We start from the raw sequence: 19,561 nt of genomic DNA, 5'->3' as shown, positions 1-19,561 counted from the left end.
TGGGGCAGATATAACGTGCAGAGGTAGTTAGATTTGGGGGGGTTATTTTGTTTCTGTGCAGGGTAAATACTGGCTGCTTTATTTTTACACTGCAATTTAGATTTCAGTTTGAACACACCCCGCCCAAATCTAACTCTCTCTGCACATGTTATATCTGCCCCCCCTGCAGTACACATAGGGGGTCATTCCGAGTTGTTCGCTTGCTAGCTACTTTTAGCAGCCGTGCAAACGCATAGTTGCCGCCCACGGGGGAGTGTATTTTCGATTTGCAAGTGTGCGAACGCCTTTGCATTCAAGCGCAGCAAAAACATTTTGTGCAGTTTCTGAGTAGCTCTGGACTTACTCAGCCCTTGCGACCACTTCAGTCTTTTTGGTACGGAATTGACGTCAGACACCCGCCCTGCAAATGCCTGGACACGCCTGCGTTTTTCCAAACACTCCCAGAAACGGTCAGTTGACACCCATAAACGCCCTCTTTCTGTCAATCACCTTGTGTTCGACTGTGCGAATGGAATCTTCGCTAAATCCATCGCCCAGCAACAATCCTCTTTGTACCCGTACGACGCGCCTGCGCATTGCGGTGCATACGCATGCGCAGTTTTGCCATTTTTTACCTGATCGCTGCACTGTGAAAATCGCCAGTGATGGATCAACTCGGAATGACCCCAATGGTTTTGCCCAACTGCTAACAAATTTGCTGCTGCGATCAGATCTGAATTAGGCCCATTGTCTTTATTCTTCTTGTGATCACATTATAGAATGAAATGCACAGTGTCTGATTTGATTTTTCTGATTCCAATGATTTGATGTTAATTTCTGAGTTGAATTGCTTCTCATCTTGATTCTAATTGTTCTTCTTCGTGATTCTAACAACTTGTCTTTTGCAAATTGGATGACATTGCATATTCCTGTTTTCTTGTATGAGAGTCTTCTTTTTGTTATTTATCACCTAAGCAACCTTCCTAAATCAACCTATCATCCTAAATCCAGAGTTCATTGCAGATTAATAAAAAAGACTTCCTATTGGAATTGATGGCTCACTTCTGATTCGTATCAATCTCTCCTACCTCTTTGAGCACGGTACTAGGAGACAAAGGTGGTCATTCCGAGTTGTTCGCTCGCTACTGATTTTCGCAGTGCAGCGATCAAGTGAAAAAACTGCAAAAATGCGCATGCACATGGTACTTTCACACAAAACTTTGTAGATTTACACAAGCTTGAGCGACGTTTTTTCATCGCTCGAGTGATCGTAGTGTGATTGACAGGAAGTGGGTGTTTCTGGGCGGAAACTGGCCGTTTTCAGGGAGTGTGCTAAAAAACGCAGGCGTGCCAGGTAAAAACGCAGGAGTGGCTGGAGAAACGGGGGAGTGGCTGGCCGAACGCAGAGCGTGTTTGTGACGTCAAACCAGGAACTAAACAGACTGAGGTAATCGCAGTCTAGGAGTAGGTCTGGAGCTACTCAGAAACTGCAGCAAATTATTTAGTAGCAGTTCTGCTAATCTTTTGTTCGCTATTCTGCTAAGCTAAGATACACTCCCAGAGGGCGGTGGCCTAGCGTGTGCAATGCTGCTAAAAGCAGCTAGCGAGCGAACAACTCGGAATGACCACCAAGGTACAGGGAACAACAGTTAAAGGGGAAAGGTCAATCACATAGCCACCCACCACCTTGATACCTCTCTCAACAACATAGGCATACCCTCACAACCCCGGGGGTGATACAATTATACTGTAGGAGATCTGAAAAAATAAACACACTTTACTATGTGCTCAGTGCAGTGGAAACACAGGAATTAACATATCCCTGTGCTAACAACATAGGGCTTAGGTTATAATGTCCAGTGAAATGAGCATTGAATAGTTAGGATGGAACTTGAACACACAACAGATGGGTAGTTTGCTTGCAGGAATATCAAAGGTTACTGTATACAAAGATCCCGGAAATCTGCAGATGGCACTGCTGGATATCTCCCGATTTCGAAGGGAAGTAAGCATGATGTTTCATTGGTCCACCACTGCATCTACGGTCCTCAGCGTTGCCCTTTTCTATGTGCTTCCATAAGCAAACGCAAGGGGGGTTTCTGGTTGCCCAGAAACCCCCCTCCTCTTGTCAAGTGGCGCAAATTATAGCAACAATAGCAATGGTATATAATCAGATTATTAGAGCTGCAGCAACATCATGCAGTTTAAGGTACAGAGCAGAGCGGCTGCACATGCCCAGTGGTAGCAGCAGCTTCTACCAAGTTTGCTGTGTGTGTGGATCTGAGTCCTCAATCAGTGCACTGGACCGGAGAGTAGCTACCAGGAAGAAGAGACAGGGAGCCTTACCATGAGGTGGGAGAATGTTTGCATAGAAAGTGCAGTACTGGTTCTATTATGTTTATGTATTTATTTATTTATTTATTATAGTATGTTTAACCTTTTCCTGATTACTTTTCTTATTTATATTATTTGAATATGTTTGATGCAGCCTACACTATAATCCATATATTGTGTTAAATATTAATACTGTATTCCATGTTACGCCAAGTGGGCAATTCTGGATTGCATCTGGAAACCCCCCCTCTAGAAATCCTGCGTTTGCCACAGGCTTTCATCCTGAGAAATACAGGCAAGTACTTATCCATCATGCAAATCCATGATGGACTTGCATGTTTGAAAAGCACCTGCCTATATTTCTCAGCATTGAGGACACCATTAATCCTGACCAAGTGCCTAATTCAGCATGGATCGCAAAAGCAGACACTCATTATTGGCCCTCATTGCGAGTTGATCGCTCGCTAGCAACTTTTTGCAGCACTGCGATCAGATAGTCGCCGCCTATGGGGGAGTGTATTTCTCTTACGTCCTAGAGGATGCTGGGGACTCCAAAAAGACCGTGGGGTATAGACGGGATCCGCAGGAGACATGGGCACACTATAAGACTTTGAATGGGTGTGAACTGGCTCCTCCCTCTATGCCCCTCCTTCAGACCTCAGTTAGATTCTGTGCCCAGAGAGACTGGACACACACTAGGGGAGCTCTCCTGAGTTTCTCTGAAAAGACTTTCTGTTAGGTTTTTTATTTTCAGGGAGACCTGCTGGCTACAGGCTCCCTGCTTCGTGGGAGTGAGAGGAGAGAAGTCAGACCTACTTCTTCTGAGTTAAAGGCTCTGCTTCTTAGGCTACTGGACACCATTAGCTCCAGAGGGTTCGATCACTTGGTGCGCCTAGCTGCTTGATCCCGGAGCCGCGCCGTCATCCCCCTCCCAAAGCCAGAAGAAAGAAGCCGGATGAGTATACAGAAGAAAGAAGACTTCAGTGACGGCAGAAGACTTCAGTAATGGAGGTACAGCGAAGCGGTTGCGCTGCGCCCCATGCTCCCACACATACACCAACGGCACTCACAGGGTGCAGGGCGCAGGGGGGGCGCCCTGGGCAGCAGGTTACTGAAGTTATAAAACTGTCAAGAAAGCATATTTTAAGTGCCTAGGCACTAAATATAAGACCCCGCCAGTATAAATGTTTGAAATTGAGCGGGACTATAGCGCGCCGGGAGGGGGCGTAGCTTAGCCCTCACAGCTTAGCAGCGCCATTTTCTCTCTTCACAGACATTGCGGAGACGCTGGCCCGGACCTCCACTCTCCTTATCAAGTACAGGGAGCAAAACGGGGGGTGGGGGCACAGTCATTTGGTGCTATTAAAACAGCGCACTGGGGTGTGAGCTGGCATACTCCCTCTGTGTTCTCTCTAACAGGCTTCCCTGTGGGTCTGTCCCCTATTGCCAGTGTGAGAGTGAGTGTGACGGTACGGTGTGTCGACATGTCTGAGGCTGAGTGCTCCTTCCCGGAGGAAGTGACGGGGGGGGGGGGGGGGGGGGCGCAGAGAAGGATTTGGGAGTGACTCTGTTGGCACCGCCGACTGCTGATTGGGTGAATATGTTGAGTACATTGAATGCAAATGTGGCGTTATTGTCTTAGAGGCTAGATAAATCTGATTCTCAGATACAAACGTGGAGAAAATCCATGGAGGACGCCTTATCCCAGGTACAGGCCCCCTCAAGGTCACAAAAGCGTTCATTTACCCAAATAGCTGATACGGATACCGACACGGACTCTGACTCCAGTGTCGACTATAGTGAGGCCAGTTTACATCCAAAATTGGTTAAGAGTATTCAGTACATGATTGTGGCTATTAAAGATGTTTTACATATTTCTGAAGTGCCTGCTGTTCCTGATACAAGGGTTTGTTTGTATAAGGGAAAGAAACCTGAGGTGACTTTTCCCCCCTCTCATGAACTGAATGCTCTTTGTGAAAAGGATTGGGAATCGCCTGATAAAAGGTGGCAGGTTCCCAAGAGAATTTTTATGGCATATCCTTTCCCCTCTGACGACAGGGAAAAGTGGGAGTCATCTCCCAATGTGGACAAGGCCCTGTCCCGGCTGTCCAAGAAGGTGGCGCTTCCGTCTCCCGACACTGCTGCCCTCAAGGATCCTGCGGATCGTAAGCAGGAAACGACATTAAAGGCCATTTATGTCACTACGGGTGCACTCCTCAGACCTAAAGTGGCGTCGGCTTGCGTGAGTATTGCTATTGCTAAGTGGGCTGATAATTTGGCATCTGACATGGATACCCTGGATAGGGATAACATTCTTTTGACTCTCGGTTATATCAGGGACGCTGCAGCTTACCTAAAGGATGCGGCGAGGGATATTGGCCTCTTGGGATCAAGGGCCAATGCCATGGCAGTCTCGGCCAGGAGAGCGCTGTGGATTCATCAATGGAATGCGGATGCCGACTCCAAGAAAGCTATGGAAGCTCTCCCTTATAAAGGTAGTGTCTTGTTTGGTGACGGCCTCGCTGACCTGGTGTCTACCGCTACAGTGGGTAAGTCATCTTTTCTTCCTTATGTTCCAGCACAACAGAAAAAAGCACCCCATTAACAGATGCAGTGTTTACGGCCTAATAAATACAAAAAAGGAAGAGGCTTGTCCTTCCTTGCTTCAAAAGGCAGAGGAAGGGGAAAAAGGTCGCCTGCTGTGTCGGGCTCCCAGGACCAAAAGTCCTCCCCGGCCTCTGCCAAGTCCACCGCATGACGTTGGGGCTCCCCTACGGGAGTCCGTGCCGGTGGGGGCGCGTCTCCGACTCTTCAGTCAGGTCTGGTCTCACTCGGGCCTAGATCCTTGGGTGTTAGACATAGTGTCCCAAGGGTACAAACTGGAGTTTCAGGAGGTGCCTCCCCACCGATTTTTCAAATCAGCCTTGCCAGTTTCTATCCCGGAAAGGGAAGCAGTGGGTGCTGCGATACAAAAGCTGTGTCTCCAGAGTGTCATTGTCCCGGTACCCCCATCCCAACGGGGAGAAGGGTTTTATTCGAGCCTCTTTGTCGTGCCAAAGCCGGACGGCTTGGTCAGTCCGATCCTGAACTTAAAATCCCTCAATCTGTATTTAAAAACTTTCAGGTTCAAGATGGAATCTCTTCGAGCAGTGATCTCCAGTCTAGAAGGGGGGGGGGGGGGGTTTATGGTGTCAGTCGACATAAAAGATGCCTACTTACACGTCCCGATATATCCTCCACATCAGGCTTTTCTGAGATTTGCGGTGCAGGATTATCATTACCAATTTCAGACGTTGCCATTTGGGCTTTCCACGGCCCCGAGGGTTTTCACCAAAGTGATGGCGAAAATGATGGTACTCCTACGCAAGCAGGGTGTCACAATTATCCCGTACTTGGACGATCTCCTGATAAAGGCGAGATCGAAGGAGCAGTTGCTAAGAAATGTGGAACTCTCCCTGACGGTTCTGCAACATCATGGTTGGATTCTAAATTTGCCAAAGTCTCAGTTGATTCCGACAACTCGGCTGCCCTTCTTGGGCATGATCCTGGACACGGAACTGCAGAGAGTGTTTCTTCCGGCGGAAGAAACACATGGTCAAGGAGATTCTGAAATCGGCAAGAGTGTCGATTCATCACTGCACTCGAATGCTAGGGAAGATGGTTGCGGCTTACGAAGCCATTCCGTTTGGCAGGTTTCATGCCCGGGTGTTTCAGTGGGACCTGCTGGACAAACAGTCCGGGTCTCACATGCACCGGAAAATAAGTCTATCTTCCAGGACCAGAATTTCTCTCCTGTGGTGGCTGCAAAGTTCTCACCTCCTAGGGGGATGCAGGTTCGGGATCCAGGATTGGGTCCTGCTGACCACGGATGCAAGTCTCCGAGGCTGGGGAGCAGTCACACAGGGTAGAAGTTTCCAGGGAAAATGGTCAAGCCAGGAAACTTGTCTCCACATAAACGTTCTGGAGTTAAGAGCCATTTACAACGGCCTTCTGCAAGCGGAACACCTTCTTCGAGGTCTACCTGTCCTGATTCAGTCGGACAACATAACAGCGGTGGCGTACGTAAACCGCCAAGGCGGAACAAAGAGCAGAGCGGCGATGGCAGAGGCCACAAGAGTTCTCCGCTGGGCGGAAAAACACGTGAGCGCTCTGTCAGCAGTCTTCCTTCCGAGCGTGGACAACTGGGAAGCAGACTTCCTCAGCAGACACGATCTCCATCCAGGAGAGTGGGCTCTTCATCCAGAGGTATTTGCAGAAGTGACAAGGCGTTGGGGAATTCCTCAAATAGACATGATGGCGTCTCGCCTCAACAAGAAGCTTCCGAGGTATTGTTCCAGGTCAAGGGAGCCCCAAGCCAGTGCAGTGGACGCCCTGGTAACTCCGTGGGTGTTTCAGTCGGTATATGTGTTCCCTCCACTTCCTCTCATTCCAAAAGTGTTGAGGATCATAAGACGAACAAGAGTTCCAGCAGTACTCATCGTTCCAGATTGGCCACGGAGGGCCTGGTATCCGGATCTTCAGGAATTGCTCATAGAAGATCCTTGGCCGCTTCCTCTCAGAGAGGACCTGTTGCTGCAGGGGCCGTGCGTATTTCAAGACTTACCGCGGCTGTGTTTGACGGCGTGGAGGTTGAACGCCAAATCCTAGCTCAAAAGGGTATTCCCGGGGAAGTCATCTCCACTCTCCTTAAGGCTAGAAAGGAGGTCACGGCGAAGCATTATCACCGTATTTGGAGAAAATATGTGTCGTGGTGTGAAGCCAAGAAAGCTCCTACGGAGGAATTTCAGCTGGGTCGTTTCCTCCATTTTTTGCAGGCAGGCGTGGATGCAGGCCTGAAATTGGGTTCCATTAAAGTGCAGATTTCGGCTTTATCTATTTTCTTTCAAAGAGAATTGTCCGTCCTTCCTGAAGTTCAGACTTTCGTGAAGGGAGTGCTGCATATCCATCCTCCGTTTGTGCCACCCGTGGCACCGTGGGATCTTGACGTGGTGTTACAATTTCTTATGTCTCACTGGTTTAACCCTTTGCGAAAGGTTGAGTTGAAATTTCTCACTTGGAAAGTGGTCATGCTTTTGGCCTTGGCGTTCACCAGACGGGTGTCGGAATTGACGGCTTTGTCTCACATGACCCCATATTTGATTTTCCATGAGGATAAAGCGGAATTGAGGACTCGTCAACAATTTCTGCCGAAGGTGGTGTCTTTGTTTCACATAAATCAACCTATTGTGGTGCCTGTGGCTACGGATGCCGTGATGGTGCCAAAATCTCTCGATGTCGTAAGAGCTTTGAAAATTTATGTCGCCAGAACGGCTCTTGTTAGGAAAATGGAGGCTCTGTTTGTCCTGTACGCTTCCAACACGATTGGAAATCCTGCTTCCAAGCAGACTATTGCACGCTGGATTTGTAATACGATTCAGCACGCTCATTCTACGGCTGGATTGCCGTTGCCGAAGTCAGTGAAGGCCCATTCTACCACGAAGGTGGGCTCATCTTGGGTGGCTGCCCGAGGGGTCTCGGCACTTCAACTTTGCCGCGCAGCTAAGTGGTCGGGTTCAAACACTTTTGCTAAGTTCTACAAGATTGATACCCTGGCTGATGAGGACCTCATGTTTGCTCAATCGGTGCTGCAGAGTCGTCCGCACTCTCCCGCCCGGTCTGGAGCTTTGGTATAGACCCCATGGTCCTTTTGGAGTCCCCGGCATCCTCTAGGACGTAAGAGAAAATATGATTTTAATACCTACTGGTAAATCCTTTTCTCCTAGTCCGTAGAGGATGCTGGGCACCCATCCCAGTGCGGTATTGGTTGTTGTTTTCGGTTACACAAAGGTTGTGTATCGCTTATGTTCAGCTTGTTGCTGTTTTCGTTCATACTGTTATCTGGTATTCCTGCTGATCCAGTTGTACGGTGTGTTTGTGGTGTGAGCTGGTATGTATCTCACACTTAGTGTAACAAAAATCCTTTCCTCGAAATATATCTGCAGAAACTATCTGCAGTGTAAAGAAGAACAAGGAGTCCTGGAAGTGATGATTTTGCCCCCACAGAGCCCTGATCTCAACATCATCAAGTCTGTTTGGGATTACATGAAGACACAGAATGTCGCTATAACCACTGCTTGCTCTAATATAATCGGCTGCTGTAATCAGAAGCAGCTGATAAGCATGATGCTTTTAAGCAATCTTGCTTTTAAGTTTTAATTCACACAGTGGCTGATAAAGCCTATGTTTAAAGTCCTCTGCTGTTCGATAGCGACAGTACAGAGCTGCACTTGTAGCCCTCGGTCGGTGCAGGTGGGTGGTTGCCTCTGGGGCTGTAATGATTCTCCTGTTGTGTGACGACTGTGCTTGCTCTCCTGCTTCGTAACTCACTTATGCAGCAGAAGAGCACAGCCATCCTTTGTGTGATGGTCTCCTCCAAGGGCAAATGTAAATTGGCGCCTGCCGCTGATGTGAGCTGGCCGTGCCATATACTCAGTTTCAAGATGCATGGTGGGAGAGTTGGAGAAGACCAGTGTCTTCTTTGGAGCTTAAGTGGAGTGGATAACAAAGTGAAGAAAATTATTCTATAAATGAAACCATTAAATTTAACTAAAACTAGATTATACTGTGTGGTTCATATCATTATAAAGGGTAGGGAAACTCAAGCATTTTTATAGAATTAGACAATAATATACTTATATTTTTGTGCAAATTTAATTTATAATTGGTAAGATATTGTTCATGCAACCTCCTTTACTATACAGCTGCCAAATGCTCCTCGCATCTAGATGTCCTCCTTCCTTCCAGCGTTACTTCTCTACACAAAGTGTACGTTGTTGTTATAGTAACAGGCTCTTGTATAATGGAGAATTGCAGCTTTACCGATAACACTACAAATTCCTCCATGGAAAGCTTTCAAAATTAGTCATATGATACAAATGCCCGGGCTTTATCTTACAAACTACAAATAGATGGATTCAGGCCAGGCACCACTGCTTTTTCTCTATAGAAAAACACACAAATCTAAAAATTTAAATAGAAATTAATTTCCTTACTTTTTAAAGACATTTTAAAAATATTTTCCCTTTAATAAAAAAATATATATTTTACTGATTATTTAGAATATTTACAAAATACAATACATCATTTTAAGGTATAATGTATCTGCTACTGTTTAGATTAGAATATTAAAGCCAACTTTGAGTTCTTTGACTTGTGTAAAGTCAGTTGTATGCCGTATACGGACACAGAGCTTGTTGTGTAAATAAAGATATCACAATAAACCATAGTACAGAACACATTATCACAGAGACATACCGATGAATATTTAACTGGATTATGCATTTGTGGTGTGTAAATGTTTTTTCACCGTTGATCTTTTATTATTTATACAGATCTTCGTTCTACTATTATAGACTTCAGTTACTATTGTAGTCACATTTCGCTCAAGCCATACATATCTCCAACTAAAGTCATAATTAAGCAAGCATTTTTTTTCTACTTTGCGAGGCAGATTCAATTAGCCAAGAGGGTTCATAGGAACCTTGTGCACTGTGCTGCTACAAGCATTTACGGGTGTTACTTTAGGGAAAACCTTGCTTATTTGAAACATAAGGAAAACTAAATGCGGTTATCCTACCCTAGAATCCCGAGTGCTTCCAGTTTGCCTCTGTTAGCAATTGGTTAGACCAGTGGTTCCGAAACTTTTTTGAATCACGGCACCCTAGAGCAGTGGTCACCAACCCATAGATTGCGAGCTGCCGGTAGCTCGCGGTCGTAATTTGGGTAGCTCGTCTAGCTGCAATACTGCTGAGTCAACTAGGAAGTGACCTCTGATGAAGCCGTGGCTGGAGTGCGTCAGATGACTGCGTAGGCAATAGTCATAATACATGATGGACGCCTTGTATTGTGAGCCCAGGTCTTGAGTTGAGTAATGGGTATTAAGTACACTGCAAGCCAGCAGCCCCCCCCCCTCCCCCCCCCAACTCCATGCTGACTGCTCTCCATGAGGCTGGTCTCAACAACACAGTGAGCGCCCCGACACCCATTCAAATACAGAAGTCCTCCATTTTGATGTACCATCTGGACATCACAGGAGTCAACTGCATTTCCATCACTGCATGGGCGAGTGACTCCCACAGCAGCCCAGCCTATATCTTTTGTTCCTCAACTGCACTTACCTACTTGGAGTCAGTGATTAAAATAGTATTTTAATTACCTACCGGTAAATCCTTTTCTCATAGTCTGTAGAGGATGCTGGGGGCCACATTAGTACCATGGGGTATAGGCGGGTCACTAGGAGCCACTGGCACTTTAAGAGTTTGACAGTGTGGGCTGGCTCCTCCCTCTATGCCCCTCCTACCAGACTCAGTCTGGAAACTGTGCCCGAGGAGAAGGACAACTTCGAGAGAAGAATTTTACACAGATAGTGGCGAGATTCACACCAGCTCACATATACAAGGAAAACCAAGCTAACTAGCTTGAAACATCAGCAACGGCTGAACAATATTACTTAACCATGTAACAAAACAGTACTAAACCAAGAACTAAGCAGTACTGAACAAAGTAACCACTGCAGGCTCACGAAGCGCTGGGCGGGCGCCCAGCATCCTCTACGGACTACGAAAAAAGGATTTACCGGTAGGTAATTCAAATCCTATTTACTCTTACGTCCTAGAGGATGCTGGGGTCCACATTAGTACCATGGGGATGTACCAAAGCTCCCAGAACGGGAGGGAGAACGCGGAGGTTTCTGCAGAACTGATTGACCAAACTTCAGGCCCCCAGCGGCCAAAGTATCAAACTTGTAGAACTTTGCAAACGTGTTCTACCCTGACCAAGTAGCCGCTTAGCAAAGTTGTAAAGCTGAGACACGCCGGGCAGCCGCCCAGGAAGAGCCCACCTTACGAGTAGAGTGGGCCTTAACAGACGTAGGACATGGCAATCCTGCTGTAGAATATGCATGCTGAATAGTGAACCTGATCCAGCGAGAGATCATCTGCTTAGAAGCAGGACACCCAAGTTTCTTGGGATCATACAGGACAAACAGCTAGTCCGATTTTCTGTGACAAGTAGTCCTCTTCACACAGATTTACAGAGCCCTTACAAAAGCCAAGGACTTTGATGAAATTGAGGAGTCAGTAGCAACTGGCACCACAATAGGTTGGTTGATATGAAATGCCGACACAACCTTCGTAAGGAACTGCTGACATGTCCGGAGCTCAGCTCTATCTTCATGGAAGATCAAGTGGGGGCTCTTACAAGACAAAGCCCCCAGCTCCGACACACGTCTAGCAGAAGCTAAGGCCAACAAAGTGACAGCCTTCCATGTGAGAAACTTGACCTCAACCTCCTGTAGAGGCTCAAACCAATCCGATTACAGAAACTGCAGCACAACGTTAAGATCCCATGGTGCCGTAGGCGGCACAAAGGGATGTTGGATGTGCAGAACCCCTTTAAAAAAGGTCTGAACCTCTGGGAGGGAAGCCAACTGTTTCTGGAAGAAAATGGATAGGGACAAAATCTGGACCTTTACGTATCCCAACCTCAGGCCCATATCCACACCTGCTTGCAGGAAGAGGAGAAACCATCCCAGTTGAAACTCCACCATAGGAAACTTCTTGAACTCACACCAAGATATATATTTTTCCCACATACGATGGTAATGTTTAGACACTACTCCTTTCCTAGCCTGTATCAGGGTAGGAATAACCTCGTTCGGAATGCCCTTCCGAGCTAATATCCCGAAGAGGAAGAGGCCTCTACTCTTCTCTCAGCAGAGCCAGAAGATCCGTGTACCAAGCCCTTCTTGGCCAGTCCGGAGCAACGAGGATCGCCTGAACTCTTGTTCTCCTTATGAGTATTAAAACTCTTGGAATGAGTGGAAGCGGAGGAAACATGTACACCGACTGAAACACCCATGGAGTCACTAGGGCATCCACCGCCATGGCCTGCGGGTCCCTCGACCTGGAACAATACCGCCGAAGCTTCTCTGTTGAGACGAGAGGCCATCATGTCTATTTGAGGTACACCCCAAAGATCTGTTGCCTCTGTGAACACCTTCGGATGAAGTCCCCACTCTCCTGGATGGAGACCGTGTCTGCTGAGGAAGTCCGCTTCCCAGTTGTCTACTCCCAGAATGAAGATTGCTGACAGCGCCAACGCGTGTTTTTCTGCCCAGAGTATGATTCTTGTTACCTCTGACATTGCAGCTCTGGTCTTCGTTCCGCCCCGTCGGTCTATGTAAGCCACTGTCATTACATTGTCCGACAGCACTTGAATGGCTCGATCTCGCAGAAGATGGGCTGCTTGGAGAAGACCATTGTAGATGGCTCTTAGTTCCTGAATGTTTATTGGTAGGCTGGATTCCAGGCTTGACCACCTTCCTTGGAAGGTTTCCCCCTTAGTGACTGCACCCCAGCCCAGGAGACTTGCATCCGTGGTTAGAAGGATCCAGTCCTGAATCTCGAACCTGCGGCCCTCCAGAAGGTGAGTAGTTGTAGCCACCAGAGGAGTGAAATCCTGGCTTTTGGCGACAGACGTATTCTCTGGTGCATGTGTAGATGAGATCACGACCACTTGTCCAGGAGATCCAGTTGGAAGGGCTGAGCATGATACCTTTCCGTACTGTAGAGCCTCGTAAGAGGCCACCATCTTCCCCAGAAAAGAATGCACTGATGAACCGAAACCCGAGCTGGTTTCAGGACATCCCAGACCATTGTTTGTATCACCAATGCCTTCTCCTCCGGAAGAAACACCCTCTGCAGTTCTGTGTCGAGGATCATTCCCAGAAAGAATACCACCTGGTCGGCTCCAAATGTGATTTTGGAAAATTCAGGATGCAACCGTGTTCCCTGAGCAGATGAGTCGTGAGAAAAATGGACTGCAACAACCTCTCCCTGGGCGATGCCTTTATTAGCAGATCGTCCAGATATGGGACTATGTTCACCCCCTGCTTGTGGAGGAGAACCATCATCTCTGCCATCACCTTGGTGAACACCCCCGGCGCTGTGGAGAGGCCGAATGATAGTGCCTGGAATTGATATTGACAGTCCAACAGTGCAAATCTGAGCTAAGCCTGGTAAGGTGGCCAAATCAGAATGTGGAGGTACGCATCCTTGATATCCAGGGATACCAGAAACTCTCCCTCCTCCAGACATGAAATAACTGCTCTGAGAGACTCCATTTTGCATTTGAACACCCTCAGGTAAGGGTTCAACGATTTCAAGTTCAAAATTGGTCTGACCGAACACCCGGTTTCGGCACCACGAAAAGGTTTGAATAATAACCCTTATTTTGCATATGAGGTGGAACTGGGACAATGACCTGTGATTTTTCCAATTTTAGGATGGCTTCCTGTAGGATAGCTCTGTCTGTCAGCAAAGCTGGCAAGCCTGATTTGAAGAATCGGTGAGGCGGGAGTTTTGAAACGCCAGTCTCTACCCTTGGGACACAATATCCTGTACCCAGGGATCCAGGCCGGATGACACCCAGACATGGCTGAAACCTCTGAGTCTCGCACCCACCAGCCCGTCCTCCAGGCTTTGAGGTCCACCATCATGCTGAGGTTCTTGAGGAACCAGAAGCAGGTCTCTGGTCATGGGAGCCTGCGGGTGCAGACTTTTTTGGATTTTGCCCGACCACCTCTAAAGAAAGTGGTTGAACGCTTGGGCTTTTTGTCTAAGCGGTCCGAAAGGACTGCTACACAGCTGAAAAAAATGGTTTCTTCATAGAAGGAGTAGCAGAGGGAAGGAAAGGTGACTTATCCGCGATTGTGTGGAAAATAAGAATTTACTTACCGATAATTCTATTTCTCGTAGTCCGTAGTGGATGCTGGGAACTCCGTAAGGACCATGGGGAATAGCGGCTCCGCAGGAGACTGGGCACAAAAGTAAAGCTTTAGGACTACCTGGAGTGCACTGGCTCCTCCCCCTATGACCCTCCTCCAAGCCTCAGTTAGGATACTGTGCCCGGACGAGCGTACACAATAAGGAAGGATTTTGAATCCCGGGTAAGACTCATACCAGCCACACCAATCACACCGTACAACCTGTGATCTGAACCCAGTTAACAGCATGATAACAGAGGAGCCTCTGAAAAGATGGCTCACAACAATAATAACCCGATTTTTGTAACAATAACTATGTACAAGTATTGCAGACAATCCGCACTTGGGATGGGCGCCCAGCATCCACTACGGACTACGAGAAATAGAATTATCGGTAAGTAAATTCTTATTTTCTCTGACGTCCTAGTGGATGCTGGGAACTCCGTAAGGACCATGGGGATTATACCAAAGCTCCCAAACGGGCGGGAGAGTGCGGATGACTCTGCAGCACCGAATGAGAGAACTCCAGGTCCTCCTCAGCCAGGGTATCAAATTTGTAGAATTTAGCAAACGTGTTTGCCCCTGACCAAGTAGCTGCTCGGCAAAGTTGTAAAGCCGAGACCCCTCGGGCAGCCGCCCAAGATGAGCCCACCTTCCTTGTGGAATGGGCTTTTACAGATTTTGGCTGTGGCAGGCCTGCCACAGAATGTGCAAGCTGAATTGTACTACAAATCCAACGAGCAATAGTCTGCTTAGAAGCAGGAGCACCCAGCTTGTTGGGTGCATACAGGATAAACAGCGAGTCAGATTTTCTGACTCCAGCCGTCCTGGAAACATATATTTTCAGGGCCCTGACTACGTCCAGCAACTTGGAGTCCTCCAAGTCCCTAGTAGCCGCAGGTACCACAATAGGCTGGTTCAAGTGAAACGCTGAAACCACCTTAGGGAGAAATTGAGGACGAGTCCTCAATTCTGCCCTGTCCGTATGAAAAATTAGGTAAGGGCTTTTATAGGATAAAGCCGCCAATTCTGAGACACGCCTGGCTGAAGCCAGGGCCAACAGCATTACCACTTTCCATGTGAGATATTTTAAGTCCACAGTGGTGAGTGGTTCAAACCAATGTGATTTTAGGAACCCCAAAACTACATTGAGATCCCAAGGTGCCACTGGAGGCACAAAAGGAGGCTGTATATGCAGTACCCCCTTGACAAACGTCTGAACTTCAGGAATTGAAGCCAGTTCTTTCTGGAAGAAAATCGACAGGGCCGAAATTTGAACCTTAATGGACCCTAATTTTAGGCCCATGGACAGTCCTGTTTGCAGGAAATGCAGGAAACGACCCAGTTGAAATTCCTCTGTAGGGGCCTTCCTGGCCTCGCACCACGCAACATATTTACGCCAAATACGGTGATAATGCTGTACGGTTACATCCTTCCTGGCTTTGATCAGGGTAGGGATGACTTCATCCGGAATGCCTTTTTCCTTCAGGATCCGGCGTTCAACCGCCATGCCGTCAAACGCAGCCGCGGTAAGTCTTGGAACAGACAGGGTCCCTGCTGGAGCAGGTCCTTTCTTAGAGGTAGAGGCCACGGGTCCTCTGTGAGCATCTCTTGAAGTTCCGGGTACCAAGTCCTTCTTGGCCAATCCGGAGCCACGAGTATAGTCCTTACTCCTCTCCTTCTTATGATTCTCAGTACCTTGGGTATGAGAGGCAGAGGAGGGAACACATACACTGACTGGTACACCCACGGTGTTACCAGAGCGTCCACAGCTATTGCCTGAGGGTCCCTTGACCTGGCGCAATACCTGTCTAGTTTCTTGTTGAGGCGGGACGCCATCATGTCCACCTTTGGTTTTTCCCAACGGTTCACAATCATGTGGAAGACTTCTGGGTGAAGTCCCCACTCTCCCGGGTGGAGGTCGTGTCTGCTGAGGAAGTCTGCTTCCCAGTTGTCAACTCCCGGAATGAACACTGCTGACAGTGCTATCACATGATTTTCCGCCCAGCGAAGAATCCTTGCAACTTCTGCCATTGCCCTCCTGCTTCTTGTGCCGCCCTGTCTGTTTACGTGGGCGACTGCCGTGATGTTGTCTGACTGGATCAGCACCGGCTGACCTTGAAGCAGAGGTCTTGCTAGGCTTAGAGCATTGTAGATGGCCCTTAGCTCCAGGATATTTATGTGAAGTGATGTCTCCTCTCAGGCTGGCATCCGTGGTCACCCAGTCCTGAATGCCGAATCTGCGGCCCTCTAGAAGATGAGCACTCTGCAACCACCACAGGAGAGACACCCTTGTCCTTGGTGACAAGATTATCCGCTGATGCATCTGAAGATGCGACCCGGACCATTTGTCTAGCAGATCCCACTGGAAGGTTCTTGCGTGGAATCTGCCGAAAGGGATTGCTTCATAAGAAGCCACCATCTTTCCCAGGACCCTTGTGCATTGATGCACTGAGACTTGGCCTGGTTTTAGGAGATTTCTGACTAGTTCGGATAACTCCCTGGCTTTCTCCTCCGGGAGAAACACCTTTTTCTGGACTGTGTCCAGGATCATCCCTAGGAATAGGAGTCGGGTAGTCGGGATCAGCTGAGATTTTGGAATATTGAGAATCCAACCGTGCTGGCGCAGCACTATCTGAGATAGTGCTACCCCGACTTCCAACTGTTCCCTGGATCTTGCCCTTATCAGGAGATCGTCCAAGTAAGGGATAACTAAAACTCCCTTCTTTCGAAGGAGTATCATCATTTCGGCCATTACCTTGGTAAAGACCCGGGGTGCCGTGGACAATCCAAACGGCAGCATCTGAAACTGATAGTGACAGTTCTGTACCACAAACCTGAGGTACCCTTGGTGAGAAGGGCAAATTGGGACATGTAGGTAAGCATCTTTGATGTCCAGAGACACCATATAGTCCCCGTCTTCCAGGTTTGCAATCACTGCTCTGAGTGACTCCATCTTGAATTTGAACCTTTGTATGTAAGTGTTCAAGGATTTTAGGTTTAAAATTGGTCTCACCGAGCCGTCCGGCTTCGGTACCACAAATAGTGTGGAATAGTACCCCTTTCCCTGTTGTAGGAGGGGTACCTTGATTATCAGCTGCTGGGAATACAGCTTGTGAATGGCATCCAATACTGCCTCCCTGTCTGAGGGAGACGTCGGTAAAGCAGACTTTAGAAAACGGCAAGGGGGAGACGTCTCGAATTCCAATTTGAACCCCTGAGATACCACTTGAAGGATCCAGGGGTCCACTTGCGAGTGAGCCCACTGCGCACTGAACTTCTTGAGACGGGCCCCCACCGTGTCTGCTTGTAAAGCCCCAGCGTCATGCTGAGGACTTTGCGGAGGCGGGGGAGGGCTTTTGTTCCTGGGAACTGGCTGTTCGTTGCAGCCTTTTTCCTCTCCCTCTGCCACGGGGCATAAATGAGGCGCCTTTTGCCCGCTTGCCCTTATGGGGCCGAAAGGACTGCGCCTGATAATACGGCGTCTTCTTAGGTTGAGAAGCTACCTGGGGTAAAAATGTGGTTTTTCCAGCAGTTGCCGTGGCTACCAGGTCTGATAGACCTACCCCAAATAACTCCTCCCCCTTATAAGGCAATACTTCCATGTGCCTTTTAGAATCCGCATCACCTGACCACTGCCGCGTCCATAAACCTCTTCTAGCAGAAATGGACAGCGCGCTAACTCTTGATGCCAGTCGGCAAATATCCCTCTGTGCATCACGCATATATAGAAATGCATCCTTCAAATGCTCTATAGTCAGTAATATACTGTCCCTATCTAGGGTATCAATATTTTCAGTCAGGGAATCCGATGACGCCAGGCCCGCACTGCACATCCAGGCTGAGGCGATTGCTGGTCGCAGTATAACACCCGTGTGAGAGTATATACATTTTAGGATATTCTCCAGCTTTCTATCGGCAGGTTCCTTTAGGGCGGCCGTATCAGGAGAGGGTAGTGCTACCTGTTTTGACAAACGTGTGAGCGCTTTATCCACCCTAGGGGGTGTTTCCCAACGTGCCCTATCCTCTGGCGGGAAAGGGTACGATGCCAATAACCTTTTAGGAATTATCAGTTTTTTATCGGGGGAAACCCACGCCTCATCACACACTTCATTTAATTCCTCGGATACAGGAAAAACTACAGGCAGTTTTTTCTCACCAAACATAATACCCTTTTTAGTGGTACTTGTATTATCAGATATATGCAATACATTTTTAATTGCTTCAATCATGTAACGTGTGGCCTTAGTGGAAGTCACGTTTGTCTCATCATCGTCGACACTGGAGTCAGTATCCGTGTCTGCCATTTGAGGTAACGGGCGTTTTAAAGCCCCTGATGGCGTTTGAGACCCTTGGACAGGCACAAGCTGAGTAGCCGGCTGTCTCATGTCGTCAACTGTCTGTCGTAACGAGCTGACACTGTCACGCAATTCCTTCCATAAGCTCATCCACTCAGGTGTCGACTCCCCAGGGGGTGACAACTGTATAATAGGCAATTGCTCCGCCTCCATCTCATTTTGCTCCTCAAACATGTAGACACAATCGTACCGACACACCGCACACACACAGGGAATGCTCTGATAGAGGACAGGACCCCACTAGCCCTTTGGGGAGACAGAGGGAGAGTATGCCAGCACACACCAGAGCGCTATATATAAACAGGAATACCACTATAAAATGTGCTTTTCCCTTTATAGCTGCTGTTAGTATCAAAACTGCGCCAAATTAGTGCCCCCCCTCTCTTTTTTACCCTTTTCTGTAGTGCAGGACTGCAGGGGAGAGTCAGGGAGACGTCCTTCCAGCGGAGCTGTGATGGAAAATGGCGCCTGTGTGCTGAGGAGATAGGCTCCGCCCCCTTCTCGGCGGCCTTTTCTCCCGCTTTTTTGTAAGTTCTGGCAGGGGTTAAAATACATCCATATAGCCCTGGGGGTTATATGTGGTGTATTTATGCCAGCCAAGGTGTTTTACATTGCTGCTCAGGGCGCCCCCCCCTAGCGCCCTGCACCCTCAGTGACCGGAGTGTGAAGTGTGCCTGAGTAACAATGGCGCACAGCTGCAGTGCTGTGCGCTACCTTGTTGAAGACTGATGTCTTCTGCCGCCGATTTTTCCGGACCTCTTCTTGCTTCTGGCTCTGTAAGGGGGCCAGCGGCGCGGCTCTGGGACCGAGCTCCGAGGCTGGGCCTGTGTTCGGTCCCTCTGGAGCTAATGGTGTCCAGTAGCCTAAGAAGCCCAATCCACTCTGCACTTCAGGTGAGTTCGCTTCTTCTCCCCTTAGTCCCTCGATGCAGTGAGCCTGTTGCCAGCACGTCTCACTGAAAATAAAAAACCTAAAACTAAAACTTTCACTAAGAAGCTCAGGAGAGCCCCTAGTGTGCACCCTTCTCGGCCGGGCACAAAAATCTAACTGAGGCTTGGAGGAGGGTCATAGGGGGAGGAGCCAGTGC

This window comes from Pseudophryne corroboree, chromosome 1 (genome assembly GCF_028390025.1).
Source record: "Pseudophryne corroboree isolate aPseCor3 chromosome 1, aPseCor3.hap2, whole genome shotgun sequence".
In the NCBI taxonomy this organism is placed as follows: Eukaryota; Metazoa; Chordata; class Amphibia; order Anura; family Myobatrachidae; genus Pseudophryne; species Pseudophryne corroboree.
This window is presented reverse-complemented; position numbering follows the sequence as displayed.